Source organism: Triturus cristatus, chromosome 5_2 (genome assembly GCF_964204655.1).
Source record: "Triturus cristatus chromosome 5_2, aTriCri1.1, whole genome shotgun sequence".
NCBI lineage: Eukaryota > Metazoa > Chordata > Amphibia > Caudata > Salamandridae > Triturus > Triturus cristatus.
In genome coordinates this window covers 381,391,745-381,412,865 of record NC_140588.1, presented here as the reverse complement: position 1 = coordinate 381,412,865, position 21,121 = coordinate 381,391,745, and positions in this window count along the sequence as shown.

Sequence of the window (21,121 nt, the reverse complement as noted above, 5' to 3'; positions counted from 1 at the left end):
GTCCAGCCCAAATGGCCCGGAAACAAGCATCCTGGAACAGATCCCAAAATGCTTGTTTCCAGTCCAGGGAAGAACTGGCTTGGCAGTTCAGGCTGGACTGTTGCCATGAGGAACAGGGTCAAGACTGATTTGCATATGGTTGGGGCAGAACTGGGGTGGCAAAGTGAGCTAAAGAACAATGATGGATTTAACCCAGATCTAATAGCAACTATGGGGTGAGTGTCTGAAAGGTTTCAGCGCTCGGTCCATCATCTTATTGTGTTTGCTTGTTCACCCTACGTTGGCAGGGTATGCCCAGATGTGGGTCCCTTGCTCACTTTGCCACTGGATTTAAACTTGCCTGGCTGATGAGGGGTGTTACCCCATATCCAGTCACAGGATGCTTATTTACAGTCCAGGGAAGACTTGGCTTGGCAGTTCAGGCTGGGCTGTTCCCATGAGCAACAGGTTCAAGACTGATTTGCATATGGCTGAGTCTGAATGGGGTTGGCGAAGTGAGCAAAAGAATGATGATGGATTCAACCCAGATCTAATAGTGACTGAGGGTGAGTGTCTGAAAAGTTTCAGCGCTCCTTCTATCATCTTATTGGGTTTGCTGGCTCCAAAGGTGTCCATTAAATCCTGTGGAGTTAAAAAAAAATATTCATCCTTAGTGTAGCTGAACTGACAATGTCATAAAGCATATTCTATGATAATACCCATTTCTCTTACAAATCTTGTATTGGCAAGCATCCCATCCAAAATTGCTCTACAGGACACATCTTGCTGTCCAAAGTCATGCATCATATTGTACCATCTTGCCGCTCCCTTCTTTTTATTATTCCATTGATATGAACTTGCATTTTAAAGTGGTAGCTATTAGGTCATCCACTATGACTATCAGACAACCTACTTATATTTACATCTTTGCTGCTATAGAAAGCAACTTTCAATAGCTAATAAGTCTGTCACACAAGAAGGTCATTACAACTATATGGAGAAGTAGACATAGTCAACCATCCAAGCAATTTGGAATCTCAGGAGAATCCCCTTTTTGCTGCATCTTACCATTATACAGGAGGACAATCAGTTTTTGCGTTGCATGTCACATTTTTGCAGCTATCTGTAAGCCTCTCCTTACAATATGGGGTAACGCAGAATTAGTAGTCAGACCTTGCTTAGTTTCATCAGGAACTGTTAAATGAGCCTTAAGATTGTTTATATTAAACCCCTTTGGATGAGGCTGAAAGTATGGCCTCTTCAGCCCTCTTTTATCAGAGACCACTGTAATTTACCCAGGAAAGCATGAATCACTTTGATGCCCCAAATTATTATTACATAGAGCCTGAATGCTACCTGTTATTTTTTTTTGATCCACAGATGATATAATCAAGCAAGAACTGTACTTAGAATAGATCGACATGTTCAGTTGGTTATGCCTACCTGTCAAATGCAAAGAAAGATTCTTCTGTTTTGGAATAATTACTCAACCTTTTGAGGGTTCTGTCAAGACTATGAGATAGTAATTCCTTAAAGTCCTTAATATTTATTATCCTCAAATAGCTTAGTATATTTTGTAATTGAGAAGAGGTGTATCCCGAATTCCAGAACATAATTTCATGTTTGACTTTACTCACCCCATACCAGAGAATTTCCCAACATATTTAATAAACACAACTAGCACGGGTATTTGGATTGACTAATCTGACGTGCATATTATATGGTCTTCTGCTTACAGAAAGAATAGGAACTTGAAATGGACACAGAATGGGATGAACTTGCTGTCCTGCATCAGACATTGTGCCAGTAGAAGTAAACTAAAAAGTAACAAGTTAAGGGGAACCTCTTTGTTGTACCCATTTCAATACAAACCTCCAAGGTAAATATGTTATTGAATAGAACTCTCAACTTTGGTAGTTTATAGAGAGCCTGGACTGCTGTCAAAAACCTGGGCAGTCAAAAATATGGGCCTTAAACGGAGGTGCCCTAGTATCTGTAAAAAGTGAGATCAATTAGAATGGTAGTAGGCACAGGTGATTTAGGAGGGGGACATGGTGGCAGCTGACATCTGGTCAGGATCTCTTGCAAACACCCAGATTTCCGAGGAGTGAGAACACTGGGTCTGATTTTACAAATGCAGAGTTACCAGGGATGTGTTGGGCATGCATGGCTCTGGGTGTTCACAAAGAGTCCTCGGACACCCAGTTAGACAGTTCAACATCACATGTGCCTTCTTCGAATAGCTCCATTAACAGATGATTACGACATCAAGTGAAGTTGTGATGAATAGGTTTGAGGTAGCAGATATTTACCAGAAAGAGATTTTGGCAAATTGAATTAGGAAAAGAACATTGAGAGAATTTTTTTTAAAGATTTTATTTGTATTTTTAACCTCTTCAGTGCCCCGCCCTTTCCACGCCCTGTGCCGGGCGTTTCATTAGCGGGCGGGGTTCATGACGAGATATTCTCGTCATGGGCACAGCGCAACCGCGCTCCATGACGAGACTATCTCGTCATGGGCACTGAAGGGGTTAAACAGTTTGCATGCAGCTCAAGATCTAGGTGAGCCTTGTTATAGCTAGTGACAGTATGACATATATTCTGCATCAAAATAATTTACAAATGCCACATCATGGTTATTTGTCTCTTGACAGGGCATTTCAGCAGTACCTTAATGCAGTTCACTTAATCAATTCGGCTAATTGAATCCTGATCTCGCACTCCCCTCCCTCCCCTTCTCCCGCCTCCCCCAAAACACAGGATAAGTTCGCACGGGGGCTTGTTGCTCCTCCCAGGTCCTACCCTCTCACAGTCAGTCCATATCACACTATATCCCATCCCTAGTTTGCATCCGTGTGGCCGATCTGTCCAAGAATGCTGAGAACCTAGCTCATGGAACAAAAGTGTTAGATCTTGCATAGGAATTACAGTGGAATATTGCTAATTATTGCAAGTCTATTTTAAAGCAGCAGATTAATGACAAGGTAATGTCAGAGAGGAAGGAGACTGTTGAGAATCAAGTTAGGCAGAATAATATTCGCATATTAAATATTTAAGAGACTGTAGAGAGAATTAAATGAAGATGCATGTAGTCATGTTGTTATAGAGCACCATATTGAAACATGATAGCTCTGCTAACTGGGCTCTGGAAATTCAAAAGGTGCACAGAGATGCAAGTTATTGGTAAACTTACATGCTTATTTGGTGAAGGAACAGATGATTTCTGCTGTTGTGAAGCTAAAACATAAAAAAATGAGAAACACTGGGGTTAGTCCTATAAATATGATTAGACTTTAACAGGACTGTGGTGGACTGGCACTAGCAACAGCGGAAATTGATTAGTCAATTTAATGTATGCATGATTATTTAAAAAATATATAACATATATTTCCATATGTCCATTTTTAAGATAGCTCATTTCAATTGCATCATCCTCTTTCCCTTCCCGGGAGTTACCGTTTTTATGTTTGTTTTGGTTAACGTCACTTCCGTTTGTGAAATATATAGTATAAAACAACCCTGAATATTACTTTGCAACATAGAGTATTACTTTGTATCACAGGGTGGCTCTTTAGCGATATATTGCATAATTACCATATTTACTTTGTATGTCTCCACTAATTATTTGATAAAGCCTTCGATACGTGTTTAACAAAAACAATACACTTGGGGCCACGTCTCAGATGAGATACTCTGTGATTATAAGAATTATGTGGCATAATTAAATGTGTAGTTTGAGGCAGGTGGAGGAGATATGTGGGTAAATTCAAACTATTTATAGAGATGGAGATGGCAACAAAGGAAAATAGGGAGTATCAGGCAGGAAGTTGCAGGCTCATATTGGCATATCCCTAATACTAGCATTGGCCTGAGAAAGCACACAAGAACTCCTTGTGGTTGTTGTGGTTTACACTGTTCCTTGTCATTGTGGGTGGGTTACACTGAGTAGGGGAGCATGATTAAGGGGCAACATTAAAGTAAAATGTGTGGTATATTGTCTGGCATCAAAATGGGACACCAGACCCCCAAAGTGGGAAGGGCTTATTTTTTGCCCTGGAATGTAAATGGTTTTTAGGCAAAACTTATTGGACAAAAGCCAGTCAATACCTTCTGGCTGCTAAATGTCCAGTAATACTTCTACAATACACTTTAATTGTGAAGAGTATAATGGGTTACTTTGAGCCAGCAGATTTATAGATGTACTTTAGTTCTGAATGGTCTCAAAAAAGGGGGGCAGTATTGAACCTTGAAGGGTTCTGGATTTGACCCTGTATATTACATGACAGATGGCAGGTGGTTTAGAGCTCAGCCTAGAATCCAACAAACCATTTGCATGGACGTTTCTTTGTACATTGCCAATATCTATTACATTGGCCCATTCTACATCCTTTAAAGTAACAGTGCTGCTTTAAAACCAATTCTTCCCGTTTGGCCCCCTGGACAATACCTGTTTGCCCCCTAACTTCCCCCAGGGTGCCTGCCAACAGGGTTCCCAAAGGGGAAGCAATCAACCCAGTACAGCTTCCCCAATGATAATAAGGTGCGAGCACCTTTGAGGTGTTGGTAACTTTTCAATGGTTTGCGACTACAGTTGTAGCCATAAACCATTGAGGTATCCAAATGTTATTCAGAATTAGGAGGGAAAGCCCCTTTCATGTCCCGTCCTCATGGTGATTTGGAATGTGTCTCAAAGCCCCTTTTGTAATTTGGAAGGCTTACCTGGATCAAAAATGGTGTTTGGTACATTAAAAAAATATCAAAAAAGTGCTCCATTTTGACTAGTTTGTGCAAGAAACATTTCAGGGTGATCCGTCAAGCGGGGGAAAAGAAAAATGTTGGGTCCCAAAATGTAAAATCCCAATGCATTTCCCATGGACTTTTGTAGGCAGGGCTACAACAAAAACTGTGGAATGGGATTACACCAAATTTGGCAGGAAGCTAGATCTTGGTACGCAGATTGTGTTTTTTGTGATTTGATGTTAATCCATTGAGTTGTTTTTGAAAAATTGAGGATCAAACATAATTGTATATCTGGATGGTTGAGCTTGAGGTACTCTCGGGTGAGTCCCTCGGACCCACTTATAAAACAAAGAGTGTTCTAATTGGCCCAGGGGACTTTTGTTTCCCTTGAGCTATCTCGCTCCTGCGGGAGTCAGACTTCAGCAGGAATAAGTGCTCTGATTGACTGTTAGTATCATGAGAAAAAATGTGCTAGCAGCCATTGCAGGACTCTGGGACTTAGCCCTGAACTTGTATGAAAAAATATATATTATAAGGGCAAAGGGTAGAGATACCCTGCCCCTCCTAGGCCCAATGAGAGGGACCTGGAGGGACCATCCCCAGGGCCAAAATTAAAAAAAACAGCAATTTTTGCCAAGATCCTGGGGAAATCCAGCAGGATTGTGGCTAAAAATATAACAAGGTAGCGACCCCAATATCCTTGCTTGCGCCTATACCCATCCTAAAAGATATCTTGGGGTATTTTTCTCTGAAAGAGTTTCTGATTGATATCATCTGAATTTTCTATCGCTTCTTTGAAAAATTCAGGCTTTGTTTTCACGCTGGAACTCTCTGCCACTATCCGTTTTAGGCCGGGTAGCCTTGATTAAAATGTCTGTTCTTCCTCTGTTTAACTTTTTGTTTTCAACCATTCCTTGTTTTTTATCAGGTTCCTTTTTCACCCAAGTAGAGTCTATGTTTACAGCTTTTCTTTGGGCAAAAGCAAAACAATCATCACGCATTGCACTTAGCACTTTATATGAAGAACGGGATCAAGGAGGTCTAGCCCTCCCCTATCTCAGGGATTATTATTATGCCTATTTTGCACAGTATTGATCTAGACTTAAATCTCAACCACAGTCAAATCTTTTTATTAATAGATTCATGAAATTAATGTGTAAGGAAAGTCAAATCCATTCTCCATTGTCTATTTTCCGATCCCTTAAGCGGGTTCGCTATAAGTGCTTCACTGGTTTTTTAAAAAACGACAGGCGCTTTATAAAAGATACTCCATCCCTGTAATCAACTCAACCATTTTACTAGGTGACATTTTACCACTAGCAGGGATCACACAATCCTCAGAACTCAACTGAAAATGGGCATCGGCAGGATTTGGTAAGGTCTCAGATTTCCTGTGGAATGGAAAATGGCTGTCTACGATCGAAATGGCGCAGTTAATTGTTAATGATTTTATTCTTTTGGGGTCATATAACATCTTCCATAAATTCCTCGCTGAGCTAGATGTTTCTCAAATTAGCGAACAACATCAGCTAGCCAACGAAGTTTTAAAAGATGCATCTTGCAGGAAACCTGAGGCATGGAAAAAGCGCTTAGCCTCAGTTAGGGAGCTAGATCTTGGGCAGAAGGCTATCAAAAAATGGATGGATCGTGAAGACCTAGAAATCTCTGCCAACTTGTGGTCAACTATCAATAATCTTAATTTCAGTACGCTTACAGGTGCGAATTGGAGTAGGATGCTTTTCTTTAGCAAATGGCAACTTTACCGAACCCCTCTCTCTCTTTCGAAAATGTATGCCAATCATTCACCACACTGCTTTCGCTGCATTAATTATCCTTTAGCCAATTGGTCGCATATAATGTTACAATGCCCCAGGATTCAGAAGTTCTGGAAGGACATCTTTTGGCATTTGGAAATCGAATGTGGCACTCAATTAGCAGTGAGTGATTTGTTAATTGTGATTGGTTTTGATCCTGACCTTTCCCTTTCTGATCATCTGGTTAAATTTTTATATATTGCGATGGCAGTGGCTAGATCACTTTTATTGCAAAGGTGGGGCACCGATGCGATCCCTTCTGTCCTCGAATGGGCCCATAAAATGAAAGCAGTTAGAAAAAGTGAACACACTTATGCATTACGTGTGGGGGGTCTTACGAAGATTGGAAAAAGATGGGCTACGTATTTTGACTGAGATTGGGAGGGGCTCTTACCTTATGTATGTGGTTAAAAAACTACTTTTTGCTTTTTTTGTGTGTATTTGTCCCTGACCTCTTAGTGCTTTGTGTATTATATAGGAGAGCTTAAAAAATGCTCCCGCCGGCTGGTAGCATGCTTGAAATCTTTTTCCCTGCCCACACCGACGTGTACAGGGAAACAGATCAACAGATTGGTCCTACCCAGAGGGAGAAGCATAAATAGCTGCTCCCTACGGTTGTGAGCAATGCTGCTTGCTGCAGTATGCAGGGTGCTGGCTGGTACCGTTGGGGCCCTATGGCTACTCCCACAGCCCCCAACGTTGACATGGTGGGTGCCCAGGGTGGGTACCCACCTTGAAATAATGTGGGCCCTGGGGGATTGTATCCCCATGGCCATAAGAGTCTTGAGGATGAGGGCCATGTGTCCCCTCCTCTTTCAGATACTTAAGGCCTATTGAGACTCAGAGTAGGGGGGTCATGCGGTCCCCTCCCCTTTAAAATACTCAAGACTAGGGGATTGTGGTCCCCAGGGACTAATGAGGCTTGGGGTGTGGGGGGCCACATGGGAACTCTTTTGTATTGATATGGCCCCAGCAGATGTTATCCCCGGGGCCTAATAAGGCTAAGAGATGGGGGTGGCCCCCCATCCCCTTTTTACTAGGTTTGGCCCTGGGGCTGCAAGCCAGTACCCTGCTCTGCACGGCTGAAGGCAGTAAGCAGCATGTGGTTGGCTGCCTGTGGTCGAAGGCCCTGTAAACTGGATTTGACTTTTTGAACCATAATAACAAATACATTTACATTAAAAAAAAACTAGAAATTCACTGAAAAAAACAAAGGTAAAAGTAACGTTACAGTTAGGTTTGGTGAAAGGTCTTTTTTTTTTTTAAACCTTAGAAATTCACTGAAAAAAGCAAAGGTCAAAGTAACATTATAGGTGAACATATCAGTGACAACATTAACGTTTTGAACTAAAAAAACAAAGAAATTCACCAGCTATATAAGTTATTCCCCACCATGCACTGCTTATGACCTCACATATTACATCACTCATGAAATGTTCTACGACATCATTTATGACATCACTGATAACATCTTAAATGTGGTCCGAACCAACTTTGGAGGAATTTATCTTAGAATTCCTCTCTCCAGCATTACCAATACCATAGGCATCGGTAACCCAAGTACAAGGGGCAGAAATAACCCAGATTACTAGATTTAGGGGAACATTTTGTGAATTCCTATCTGTATTGAATCCCACATGTTTCACCCATGTTCAAAGATTTCAGCTACTTTCAGCACCTGAGGTCTCTGGGTGAATCACCATAACATCAGTGGTCGAAGTGGGCGGGATCGGAAGGGCACGGCGTGCCCCTACTTCTTGAAATGTAAGCAATCCGTTTCCCTACTTTTTTGTTTTTGGAAATGTGTCCCAGGACGGCAGAAATAGTGAAAGCTCATAGATAATAAGTCTCGGCCATTCATGGCCGTGCAGGGACGGGTGGGGGGCATAGAAGGAAAGGAGCTCTGTCTCTCTTCCTTCTTGTCCAGGGAAGACAAGGACAGTGTCCGCTTCCGCTCTGCCGCTGGCAGCTGCCCCCATCTCTCTCACTTCTTCCTCTTACTGCCTCTCTTTCTGTCTTACTCGCTCCTTCTCTGTTGCTGAAAACCGTGACTTTAAGAAACAGCTCTTACCCTCTCTTCCCTTTATTTGTTCTCCCTGTGAAATGGATCCAAAAAAAGAAAGGAACCCTTTTTCTGCAAATGTCTGTAAAGTATTGAAGAGGCTTCTCATATAGAATGTAGTAGTTCTTTATTTTTAGGCTGATGATGAGCTGCAGGTACCAAGGGCCCAGGAGCACGAAGACCGACAGAGTTCAAACAGGCACAACAGAGTTCCGAACTAGAACATGAAGGATCCAATAACCTTACTAATACCAATTTACATAAAAATAGACCTAACAGAGAGGAAATACTGACACAGCATGCCACAATGTCTGTTTCTGACATTTTTCTATTCCAAAGGGCAGCCTCAGGGCGGAGAGAAAAACGGTTCAAAATGCTAAAAATAACTAATAAAGCAAGTCAGAGTGGTCACAAAGTGGCCAGATTGGTTTTATTCACACCAAAACATATTAGGGCCCGGTCACACCAAAACATATTAGGGCCCCTTTACAGAGTTTGCTAGTGAAGCGCCACTTTTGTTTTGTCATCTTTCTTTAAACAACGGGGCATATTTACAAAGAAGTGACAGAGCGCAGTGTTAGCCTTCTTGGCTTAACGCCGCGCTCCGCCACTTCCGAAATGCAGGGCTGCACTGTATTTACAACAATACAGTGCAGCCCTGCGTTTCTTCCTGTGCTGGTGATCATTACAGCTGCCTATCGCCAGCGCAGTCACCCTTGCACCATAGTGAACGGGTGCCTGCGTAACGGTGGAATGATTGTTTATGTGCAGGAAGGTGTCCCTTCTTGCTCATAAACAATCTTAAATTGCGATCTGTAACTTGTATTTGTGCTGCTTTGTGCAGCACAAATAGAAGTTGCAACTCATCATTTTTTAAATGACTGTTTATGTGCAGGAAGGGACACCTTACTGTACATAAACAATCATGCATGGGAATTTGCTGTTTTTGTGTGTGCTGCACAATGCAGCACAAATGAAAACAGCAAAAACAAGGAGAAATAAAGCCTTTCTCCTTCTTGCGCCCTGTTAACACCACGTTGTTCCAGCTTACATTTCACATGTTTTACTTAATCTTGCATTCCCTATGAGTAATTGATTTTCCTAAGACATTATTACTTTTTTTTCAGGCAGCATATCACTTGCCTAGTGCATAATTTGTATTGAGTCACATCCAGGTGTTTATAGCGCAGCACAACTGGGTTATAGCTGAAGGCAGTGCGAGTTTCTCTCAGTGGGGCGGTATGGTGTTCAGTGTGGGAGAGGATGTGGCACTATGGCCAGAGCTGCCAAATTTGGGACTGGGGAACCCAGTTCAGCCTTCATGACCACTCTACCAAACCACTCTCCAGAGGGAGCACATTCCCATGCTAGACCTTAGAAGGCCCAGCTAGACTGTAGAAGCCTGGGTGTCTTAGCACCACAAGGTGGGCCCTAGCAGTGGCAAGTGTGGGTTATCCTTGGAGGCCTGTCCACCACAATCCATGCTGAAGTTCACCTCCAGTCTTGCGGGCAGGCTTACGCAGCAACACACCCCAGAGTGACAGTGACTTGGTCACTGAGGTCACAGGACCCTTGAAGTCAGTCCACCTCACCCATTGGTACCTCAATTGGCCTTGTTTCAGCAGTACTAGTGCAACTCACCAGGGATCGGCAATGCAGGATTTTCAAGCACACCAAACTAAGTTTGCAAACTTCACAGCCTCTCTGCTCCATGCACAAGCACTTTTAACATGTGCTACCTGCTTTGGGGCCAGTAGAATTATGCAGCAAGAGAGAACAAAATGATGCCACAGTGTCGACTAAATTATGCAGCAAACAAAAGTCTGCAGCATAATTCGGTATATTTTCTGATACTTTGTTATTTTGACATTTTTATACATACTAAAAGTCTCTGCCAATATTTTGCCTCATTAATACCAGTTTAACAGTCAAATGCAGTAGTGAGAAAGGTTACCAGTCAACCTTTGCAAAGGGCCCTCCACTTCGCAGCAACACAAATCACATTTTTTGTAACTTTTGATCCATTTGAGCTACAAAGAATTTATTAGTTAAAATCATCAGATTATGCAGCAGATGGTGTAATATTTGGCAAAAATGGCAGAGCCATAATTAGGTGGAAAACATTTGCAAACTGGGATATTTTGTCATTCATGTTTGAACTCTCTTGTGGAAAAAGGGAGGAGAAGTGCTGATGACAGAAACTGCATGGCTCGGAGACAAATGGCTTGTACTTCCACTTTTAAGTGTATTTGGTTTATTCTGTGATTTGAAACGTATCCCACTTTGTGAATACTCATATTCAACCTTTAATAAACATGTGTATCCCCTGGTTGAATTAAATAATGTAATACGTTGTAAATGGTCAGCGAAATACCAAACAAATACTAAAAATTGGGATGTTTTGCTCTTTCTGGCCACAGCTCTGACTCCACCCACTGACCCAGTCCATGGGTTATTGCCACCCTCTGATTCTCCACCCACAGTTCCCCTACTTTTTTTTCCCCACTTCGACCACTGCATAACATATACATGATGGGGCAAGTATCGGCCCACTAGAATTAATGGGCCACTCAAACTGAAGGCCTATGCATGAAACCAGACTCCAAGGTGTTTAATTGTTTGTGTATTGAAAGGTGGATGATGGGGATCACTTGCAGTTTTGTTGGCCACATGAAAGGAAAAATCCTCTGTACGGGGTCACCGGCAACCAGGATACCAGATGCTGTCCAGTCAGCTTTCACTCTTTTTGGCTAAACTGTATTCTAAAGGTAACGCTGGTTTGCATTTCTGAAATCGTTGTGCCTTTTGCTGTTGGTTCTTAGAAAGGTCAGATGTTCAAATCTTGGTGAAGTTAAATCAGGAATTCATATTTAATGGGGTAATAATATCACTTTTAGCGGGGCTACAAAACGAATAACTCTGCAATAGAACGTGGCATATGTAACTAAATCTTTAAATCTTAAGTGTCTTTTTGTCAATAGAACTTGGATCATGATTTTTTTAATGCAATTGTGTGAAACAGAAATGCGTCAAGTACATGTTTTTTTGGTTTTTAGCCAAATACGATAACGAATAAAGGTGCATGTGTTTTTTATTTGCGTATTTGCCATGGTATTTTTTTTTTTTCATTTTATGTCTACAAAGTGTTTATACTTTTCCCGTGTTATTAACACTAACTAAAATGTACTTTTTTGGTAACCACATTTTTATAGCTGACCCATATTAATAAATGTATTCCCCACCAGTTTTAAGGAGTGGAGACTTCATTCTGCCATGCCATTGTGCAAAATAATAGGCATTAGGCTGTACACAAAAACTCCGGACTACAGAGTATTACACACAAATAGATTTGAATAAAGAACCGTGAAGCTAGATATACATTATTTTGATTTTTTTTTTTTTAAAGCACGGAAGTATGATATTGAAATTCACGTTATTGATGTGCGGGATAATGTTTCCACGTGTATCTTTCTAGGTGAACTAAGGTCTTTAACATTAAGGATGTTGGTGCTGTTAATATTTGTGCCTATGTTATGATTTTATTGTCGTTATGGGTACTATTGGCTGTTTTGTAATTAGCCGACGCTAAACTCGTTATTATTGTATTGAATTATCGGATTGATGTCTGGTAAAAAAAAACAAATATGGAGCGTTCCTATTTTAGCTCTTCTCACGGTTTTGAGGTGATGTATGTTGTACTGTGTACACTTAGTAGCAATTAAAGCAGGGCGGTGTATTTGTGAATGTTTAGTTGTCTGCGTTTACGTTTGTTTGTATATTGTAAAACACAATAAACTATATTGCATCTAAGTGTTCCTGCAAGATTAGCGAGAGAGCAAAGTATTTAACCAGAGTCCAGTTCGCATTTAAGTATCACAGGAAACCGTCTGAAAGTCGACTGGTATATTGCATAACGAATGCAAATTGCACGAAGGACAACAGCATACAGAACTCAATTAAACCAGGCCGCAGAAATGTTTTAAAGGGTTTTCTCCATACTGTGTCTGCTGTGAGTAAAGTGACTGCGATGTTGTTGAAATAAAAAAAGCGCGGGAGTTAATCTTCTCGTCTCTGAGCTTCGGGGATCTGGGGCCGCCATGAAAATGGCAGAGTTAAACGGCTGACTGATCTGGAGGGACAACTTATTGAGCGTGTCACATTTTGAATGAGTCGAAATCAGGCGTCCTGCCTTAATCCTTGTCCCTGCGTTTCCAGGCGAGGAGATTTAATGTGATGTGGTCACCGGGAACAATGCTGACACGTAAGTTGACCAGAAAGATGCTTTCACACTTCTCCTCAGAGACCGTCCCCCGGGACCGCGTCCTTTCATTTCATCGAGGGCGGCGTTCGCAGCTTATATTTTTCCGCTCAGTTCACGACAATAGGGCGCGCTCCTAAGCACCTTGTTTCACAAGCCCCGGGGCGGGAGTGGCAGCAGGCTGGCCGTGTTTACCTTCGCACTCTGCCCGTGTCATCTGCTTAATCATGTGGCAAATCGTCAACACTGAGAACCTCCCCGCACCGCGCGCCCTACAATGACGACTCATTCATATTTAACACAATGAAGTGTTTAAGTCGTGCCACGCTTTTTACGAGGCGATGGGCTGGCTTTGTTTTGGTTCTCCAGAGAGTGTTCATTTGTTGCAAACAGGCATATGGTCCGGCTCCTGTCAGAAGCCGTCTGCAGCAGCTGGGCAACAAGCTGCGAATATATATGCAAGAAATGATTGGGGCTGACGCAATATATATCAGCAATGAAATCACATACGTGTAATGACAAACATTGGCTTTTCGTCCTACTGAAGGGCACATAATTCATATAATCCTGCTGCGTTAATTGTAACTGCATATGCCGCATGTTTGTGCAGGTTACCTAATATATATATATATATATATATATATAGAGAGAGAGAGAGACAGCGAGAGAGAGAGAGAGAGTATACATGGGAGATAACTGCAAAAAAAACCAAATATATATATATGCATTAAAAAATGCACTAGGTCAATGTGACATTTTTATTGATTCTGCGACAGTTGCAACATTTTTAGTATTTCTGCGACATTTACGACATTTTAGTAAATTTGTGCTACATGAAAATTTGTGGAATTTCGCAGGTGAAATGTTTCGCCCATTTTTAGCCCTGAGAGGACTCAAGGAGAAAGTGTCTCTCAGGAGAGTAGTTCGAGCAGAAAATGTCTCACTAGAGGCATTGTTTCGTTGGGCTAGTCCCTTTATCATCAAACACAGTTTCACTCAAGATACCTTGAAAAGGACTTTGTGAAAATTACGAATAATTTTGTGTAAATTTCTTTAAAAACTTTACAGAAAACATTCACAGTTTCATCCACCCGTATATATACATATTTATATGTGATTATATTACAATTATTTATATGCACGCATATAAGTATATACATATAGACATTTTAAGATGCCCATTATTATTATTGTAGATTGAGGGATGATCCATGAATAAAGAGTAAGCTCAATTGTTTCTCCTTTAATATTGGTAATATATAGTAGACTGTTCTCAATGTATTTGCAAATATGGATTATTGTATGCTTTTTTTATGTGTCAAAGTTATACATAAAGTTATGCAAACTAGAATTCAATGTAATAGATCTGTGTTGTGAGAGCAATTCTCATGTCCATAGTCTCTCTCCGAATGTGTGTGTGGGGGTGAGGGTATACGCCTTGTATGATCTTTGCTTTCCTCTGAAAAGAGACTCATATTGAATTTGCACGGCAGTAAGCTGACATTTATATGTTTGTTATTTGTCCCCATGGTCGGCCTGCCCTATAGGACAATCTGGCAGTGCCCGAATGGCTGATCTGACAGATCAGTGCGTGGGCCTGTTTTTTGACTGTTTGTGGGCCTGTTTTAATGTATTTACTGTTATCTCTGATATTTTCACAGACATTGACTGCAGCAAGCACAAATGCATGTTTTCCAGATAACTTGTAAAACATCTATATAGCAGGTCTCTACAGGTCAAAACGGCCCCAATTTACATATGTAGAGTAATTTTTAGTTATCTGGTTTTCTAATGGGAGCCATATTTATTTTAGAGCATGGGCCAATTTTTGGACCCTGACTTTCTCTGGTGTTGTACCTTGCAATCTTGCCTTGCATGTGCTGTACTTCTATGAGCAATGCATACCACCACACATGTTCTATGCCACCCTCCTCCTATGAGATATCGACCAGTGCTCTTTATTGTACTTCACGAGCTACTCCACGGGGCTTGCTTCACTTATGATGTTTCTTCCTGTGCTGTGCAGTGCCCAGAGTTTTCATCTGGAGCCATTTCACCCTATAAAGAACTCCTACTGTTCTATAGAACTTCACCCATTTACTGAACTGTAACCTAGCACTTGTTGATTTATAGGATCTCCACCCCCAGATCCCCATCCTTGTGTGGTTTGATTACAAAATCGCTATACCATATACATAACAATATTAATACATTTTTTATTTCCTATAAAGGGGTGTTAATCAAAAACATGCGCCTCGTCCATTCATGGAATACTCTGTAGCCTTCATGCATATATCTGTACTATCCTGCATACATCAATGCATTTTCATACTGTATATTGTAAGATGAAACAAATCCAAAGGGGAAAAAACAGAAAGAACATCTTTGCTCTTGCACGTGAGTGAGCGTGAGATCAACAGAGAAGAAGCCATGTGTCTGAAGAGTGGAGTGACCCCCACCCACACACAGCTAGGCATAAAATAGTGCATTTTCAGTCTAGTATCTCCAAGCGAGAAACCCAAAAAACACTGCTGTGGATTTTCAACTATACTATTTTTATTACACACTACACATTTGCAAACATGTTGGAAGAGGCATTTTTCAGTTCGGAAATATAATTGAAAATCTTTCTATAATATTTGATGTTCCCCAGTGAGCTTAACCATAAGCGGAAGGGGGAAGAGGAGGGTGGAATATGCCCTCAGGGTTTATTTTCCAATAAAATGGTATCCACTAATCTTATTAGGACTGAGCATAGAAAACTCCACACACCACTTTTACCACTAGCAGTCCACATGCATTGTTAGCTGTTGTACACTGGACAGCGAACTTTAGTTCCACTAACGAGCTAATCTCTTGTTCATCATAGTACAGATAAACCGAGTTACATCACTTGAGAATAAAAAGAATAGTAAACAGAAAGGTAGAAACGCTTAATACAAATTCTGAAGAAAGTTAACATCTCGAAACATGCATAAAATACCATGGCAAACAATAAAAAAATGCTAACATTACACCTATACAATGGGCAACAAAGGCCCAAACGCATAATATGTGAGAGCTATGCTAAGATGTCTACTGCACCTCTTCGCATGGCCTCTTTTTGGGCTCAAAACAGGAACTTTCTTTGTCCAAATAAAACCATTTATTTTAGCCAACATTTACAACTTATCTAAAATGTGAGATATTTTATCAAAGACTGTTGGACTTGGCCCTTTTTGCAGGGTCATCCCTGAACTTTTTGCCTTCCTCCTAGCCTTTTTTCTAACATGGTGTTGGTGGTTTTAGGACTCTGGGCACATTAGCACTGTTTAGCAGTGCAGAGTGCATGTGCTCTCTGCCCTCCCCAGGCTAACATTGGGAACCCCCCCTTATGGGATAACTCCTAAATGGAACAAAATAAGTATGTCATGTTTGGTATGTTTGGAATGGAAATAGTAAATGCTGCGCAATGGTGTGCACAGATTTATTTTCACTATTTTAGGAATGCCACTTTTAGCAGTTGGCATTTCTGTCTGCTATGTGCTTGCCTGCCTGATGTGTATTGCAAGTCTGGTTCTAGAAGTGACCGGGGCTGATGAGGTGTGGGTGGCTCCAGGGAGGGCAGGGTGAGTCAGCACTAGGCTGAATAGAAGATCTGCAATTGGAATAGTGGGAGGAGAAGTCCCCTTTCCCTGAATAGATCTGTACCTGCCCTGTACAATGCTGGCTCCGCCCCCTGTGGTATGTCTTATGACCTAGCATCAGCTCCCAAAGGAGGAGGGAAGCCTGGTAAACAAAGTGATTGACACCCCTCCCAGAGCCAGTTGGGGCTGGAACTTCCAATACCCTTCCAGAGGCTTCTAGAAGGGGGCAGACAAAGAAGAAATGCAATATAAATAGAGGGGCTGTGACCCCATGTTGTGGTGCTTGTGCTTACTTGGAGGGGGCACTCTGCCAGGAGGAGCCTCCGTGGGATCCAGCTGCTGGCTCCTGGGGGTCCCTACGTGCTGGCCTGCCTGTGCCCAGCTCTGCCCCTCTACACCTCTGGGGACACTACTGGACTGAAAAGAAGCTTCGCTGGAGCCAAGGCTGCTGCACTTCAGGATTGCCATCCTCACGGTGTCTGACTGTCCCAAGGGATTGCTACTCTGCTGGGGAAGAGCTGCCCTGTGGTCTGCTGACCTCTGCCCAACCCTGCCTGCTTTCCAGCGCCTCGTGAGCGCTTCTATCTGATCGCCTGTGCTCCAAGGAGGCGAGGAGTGTCTGTCCTCTGCAGCGCTGTGCTGCCAACGTGTTGCGACTGAATCCCAGCGTGTGGGATTCGCCCCCTGAGCTCCTTACCACAGAGGGAGCCCACCCCGCATTTTCTGCATTAAAAAAAAAAAAGAGCAGGAGCCCACCCAGTGTATTTTCGCGCTCTAACGGGAGCCTACCCCGCTTTATGCCGATTCTAAAGAGCGGGTGCCCACCCCACATTTCTGCTTATTTTGCTAGCAGGAGCCCACTCCGCTGCTTTATGCCTACCCCGCTGTTGTGTGCTTTTCACAGGCGCCTCCTGGCTGTGGGCGGGGCCTGTCCCGGAACCAGGATGTCACCAAGTCCCAAGCGGGGGCTCCCGTGAGCTGGTGGAAGCCTCGCGCATGCCCCACAAGAAGACCAGAGCCCAAAGAGGAGGGAGAGGCTATGGAGCCTCGTGGGCTCCATCTGCTGCTCTCCAGCTTTATCCCACCTGCCAGAAGGGGAGACAGGCCCGCGGAGATTGCCAGTGATAGGAGGAGCCCCGGACCAGCACGAGAAGAGCCCCGGTGAGTGGGGGCTCTGGGGAGTATAGAGGGTGCCAGAAGCAGCACCAGAAGTGCCCGTGTTTAGTGGGTGCCGCAGCTGCCCCGCCTGACAGTGGGCAGCTGCAACGTTGGGCAGTTTCTCTCAGGAGTCCCGGAGTGGGGCTCCCAACTGGGCATTGTCGGGCCAGTACTTTGTGGGCCTTATTTTTCTCAGCTGCACCGAAGAAGCGGGCAGCTTTGACGTTGTGGGCAATCCCTCTGAGAGGCCCTGAAAGGGGGGGCTCCATCTTGCACAAACGCTGCCAGTGTTCTCTTGGCTACAGAGCGGCACCGCAGTTGCGGGCCGCTGCAATGTTTTGGGAAAAACCTGGTTTCTGTCCTAGAGAGGGGCTGCAAAGGCACAAGGGTGCCCAGGCTGCTTTGGCACAGCTGTACTGCCCGTTAGCGGCAGCTGCAACGTTGGGGCAACTTTGTTTGGACGTCCCGGAGTGGGACTTAAAAGGCATGGTTATTGCCGGTACTTTTTCTTCAGTATCTTCACAGCTGCACCACGAGAGCACAGGCAGCTGCAACGAGGGGGCCATATTTCTTTGGAATGCCAGGTTGTGCCTCTGCCATATGATGATAACCTACTGGGTGCACTCTATAGGTAGTTAGCCTCCATGCACGGCTGATTATGTTTGATGCCTAAGGAGATGTCTCATATTTATGCCTAATGTCATATTATGATTATGCCTAATACTAATGTTTATCCTTAATATCATGCCATGGTGTTTTAGGTTCATGCCTGATCTAATGTGTTTATGCCTCATGTTAATGTGATGTTGCTAAGTTCATGATCTTGCCAGTAGGTATTGGTTGTTTTGCAGTTATTGGTTGTGTGTGTGATGATTCTGGAAGCGACCTGATTGGCGCTGCCTTGTACATAGTCCCCTGTAAATTATGACCTGGTGCCAGTTGGCACAGTGTATATATCTGTGATGGTGATTCTAATGTGTTTTACATAATACAAAGGCTATTTTTATATAACCTTGTGTGGAGTCTCATTTGTAGTGTGCCCAGTGTGTCGCTGCTGTGTGTGTGTGTTGTGCAATCGCTTTACACATTGCCTCTGGGATACGCCTCACTGCTCGTGCCAAGCTACCAAGTGTGTGAGTAGGGGTTATCTTCAGTGTGTAACTCCCTTGTCCTGACTAGAATGGGGTTTTCTACCTGGCTTTGGCGCATGCCCAGGAATCCTGTTTCTAACACAGAAGTTTTCCCAAAAATGTGTTAAATGATTGCATTTATTTTTAATGAATGTTTTATAACAGCACAAATCCACCAGTGGCGATAAGAATTGTGAAATAAGTATTGCTTTGTAACAAATGCCAACCCACTCATGACAGAAACAAAATAGTTTTTGGGAAAAGAGGGCCTCTTTGATACAAAAACAAAATGTGTTTTTAAAAGCCACATTGTTTCTCGGTTCAAAAAACTAAGCAAAGCCAAGAAATCTGGAAATCTGAATTTGGCAAATGAGTTGCTTTGCATTGCTTGCTCAAGTTTTCAGTAAAAACAGAATTTGCACAGCCTACATGTACCTCACCAAGACTGAAACCCCAATCAAACAGCCTCATAAACATCATTATTAGTGATATTTTACCGTTGACATACATTGCTATTAAAAATACAGAAAAAGACACATCAAGACGTTCAAATGTCCATACTAAGGGGATGTCGTGTGCGCATTGCGCGCGCTGCAACGCAAATGGCGTTGCAGCGCGCGCAATGCAATTTGTTTCATTTATTTATTTATGAATTTAAGCTCCGGTCGGCCGTATGTTGAAGTTTACTACCCCCCACCCTGTCCAACCCCTGCCCCGCCCCGTTGCCCCGCAGCACTCCCACTAGGAGCCGCGACTGCTAAGGGGCCTCATTCATAAACTGCACCTCGTGTTATGTTTAGTAGTACTACAATAGTAGTCATATACCATAAAATGCTATTCACAAATCTAGGTGCGGAGCCCTCTACCTCTCCTACCTTTTCTTTTGGGAGATCTCTGCCCTGTTGAGGAGACCTCTGCACACATAGGCATATATTTTAGTAGTAAACGTGGTAGGAACCTGAGGGAAACTATATATAGAAGAGGAATAGGGAGGAGTAAGAAGGGGCTTAGGGAGGAGTAAGAAGATGCTTAGGAAAGGATATTCAATTACAAACACCCACCCACAAAAGAGTAAGCACATTGCTATTAACACACTACACTTCTTTTTTTTTTTAGTTCAAAGTATTTTATTGAACTTGTATAGGTAGAGGTGTACAGTGGCAAACAAAACAAATACACAGTTGGAAAGGATGGATACATTGTGGGGAGGGGGTGCAGGCTGTGCATGGGTTGGTGAATCAGAGGATGATCAGCAAGTAACACAAATTTAAGTAAACAGTATAATGCATTGAATATACAACATAGGCATGAGGTTTCAGAACACAGAGGCTGTATATCCTGGCGGGAAGGTCAGGCCATACATATCTTACAGATGATCTTAGATGTTGAAATAAGTGAGTCGATTGAATACCATATTTACCTGGTAGCAGCGTTATAAACTTGATGATTATTGATGAGATGAATAAGAATGGGTAGAGGGATACAACATGTCAGCCATTGTCACACGGAATGCACAGGAGAGAGCAGAAAGGATTTGTCACACAAGTATGCAGGGATGTTTAATGATAGAGATTGTGTGGTCTAGCAATGAGGAATACTGATATGTAGAAAGCAAAACATATGGAGATAATGAGGAGAAGTGGAGGCCATAGATTGGATCATGGCAGTTTGTCAGCAAAGCCCCTTGTATCTAGCGCTTGGAAGATTGAGAGATGCAAGGTTCTCCATGGGGAAATTTGGAGAGCAATGTCGTCAGCACCTCTCAGGAAAGAGAGCCATTATTGCCATTTGGTGAATGAGACCGCTGTGAAGTTTTCCCAGTTAATTAGGATTGGTTTACAAGCTAGCGTTAGCATTAAATCCAGAAGGAGACGGTCATTGTTGCAACTGAGTTGGGGATCCAAAGGACCTAGTAAGATGTATGCGAACTCTCTTATTGGAAGAATCTTTAAAGTGAGTGAGATCTAATCAAAAATCTTTGTCAAATACGTTTGAAGGAGTGGGCAGCTAAATAGCATGTGTTCAAGGGAGCCCTCATATTTTTCGCAGCACCAGCAGGTGGGGTTTTTAGTAAGACCGAGCTTGAAGAGTTTTGCTGGAGTCCAGTAAGATCTGTTAATTAGCATGAATTTAGTTTGTGTTAATATTGGCGAGATTTTGTGTGAGAAGGGGGATTTGTTAATGGCTGGTCAGTTGAAGGCAAAGTTTATTTGGGTCGGTTCGGATTCCCATTTCTGTTGGTTATGAGATAAAGACTTGCTTTGGTTCAGTAAAAGGATTTTATAAAGGCGTGACACGAGATGTCCTACCTTGGAAAGATGACACAAGAGGGCAGCGATAGAGGGGCGAGAACT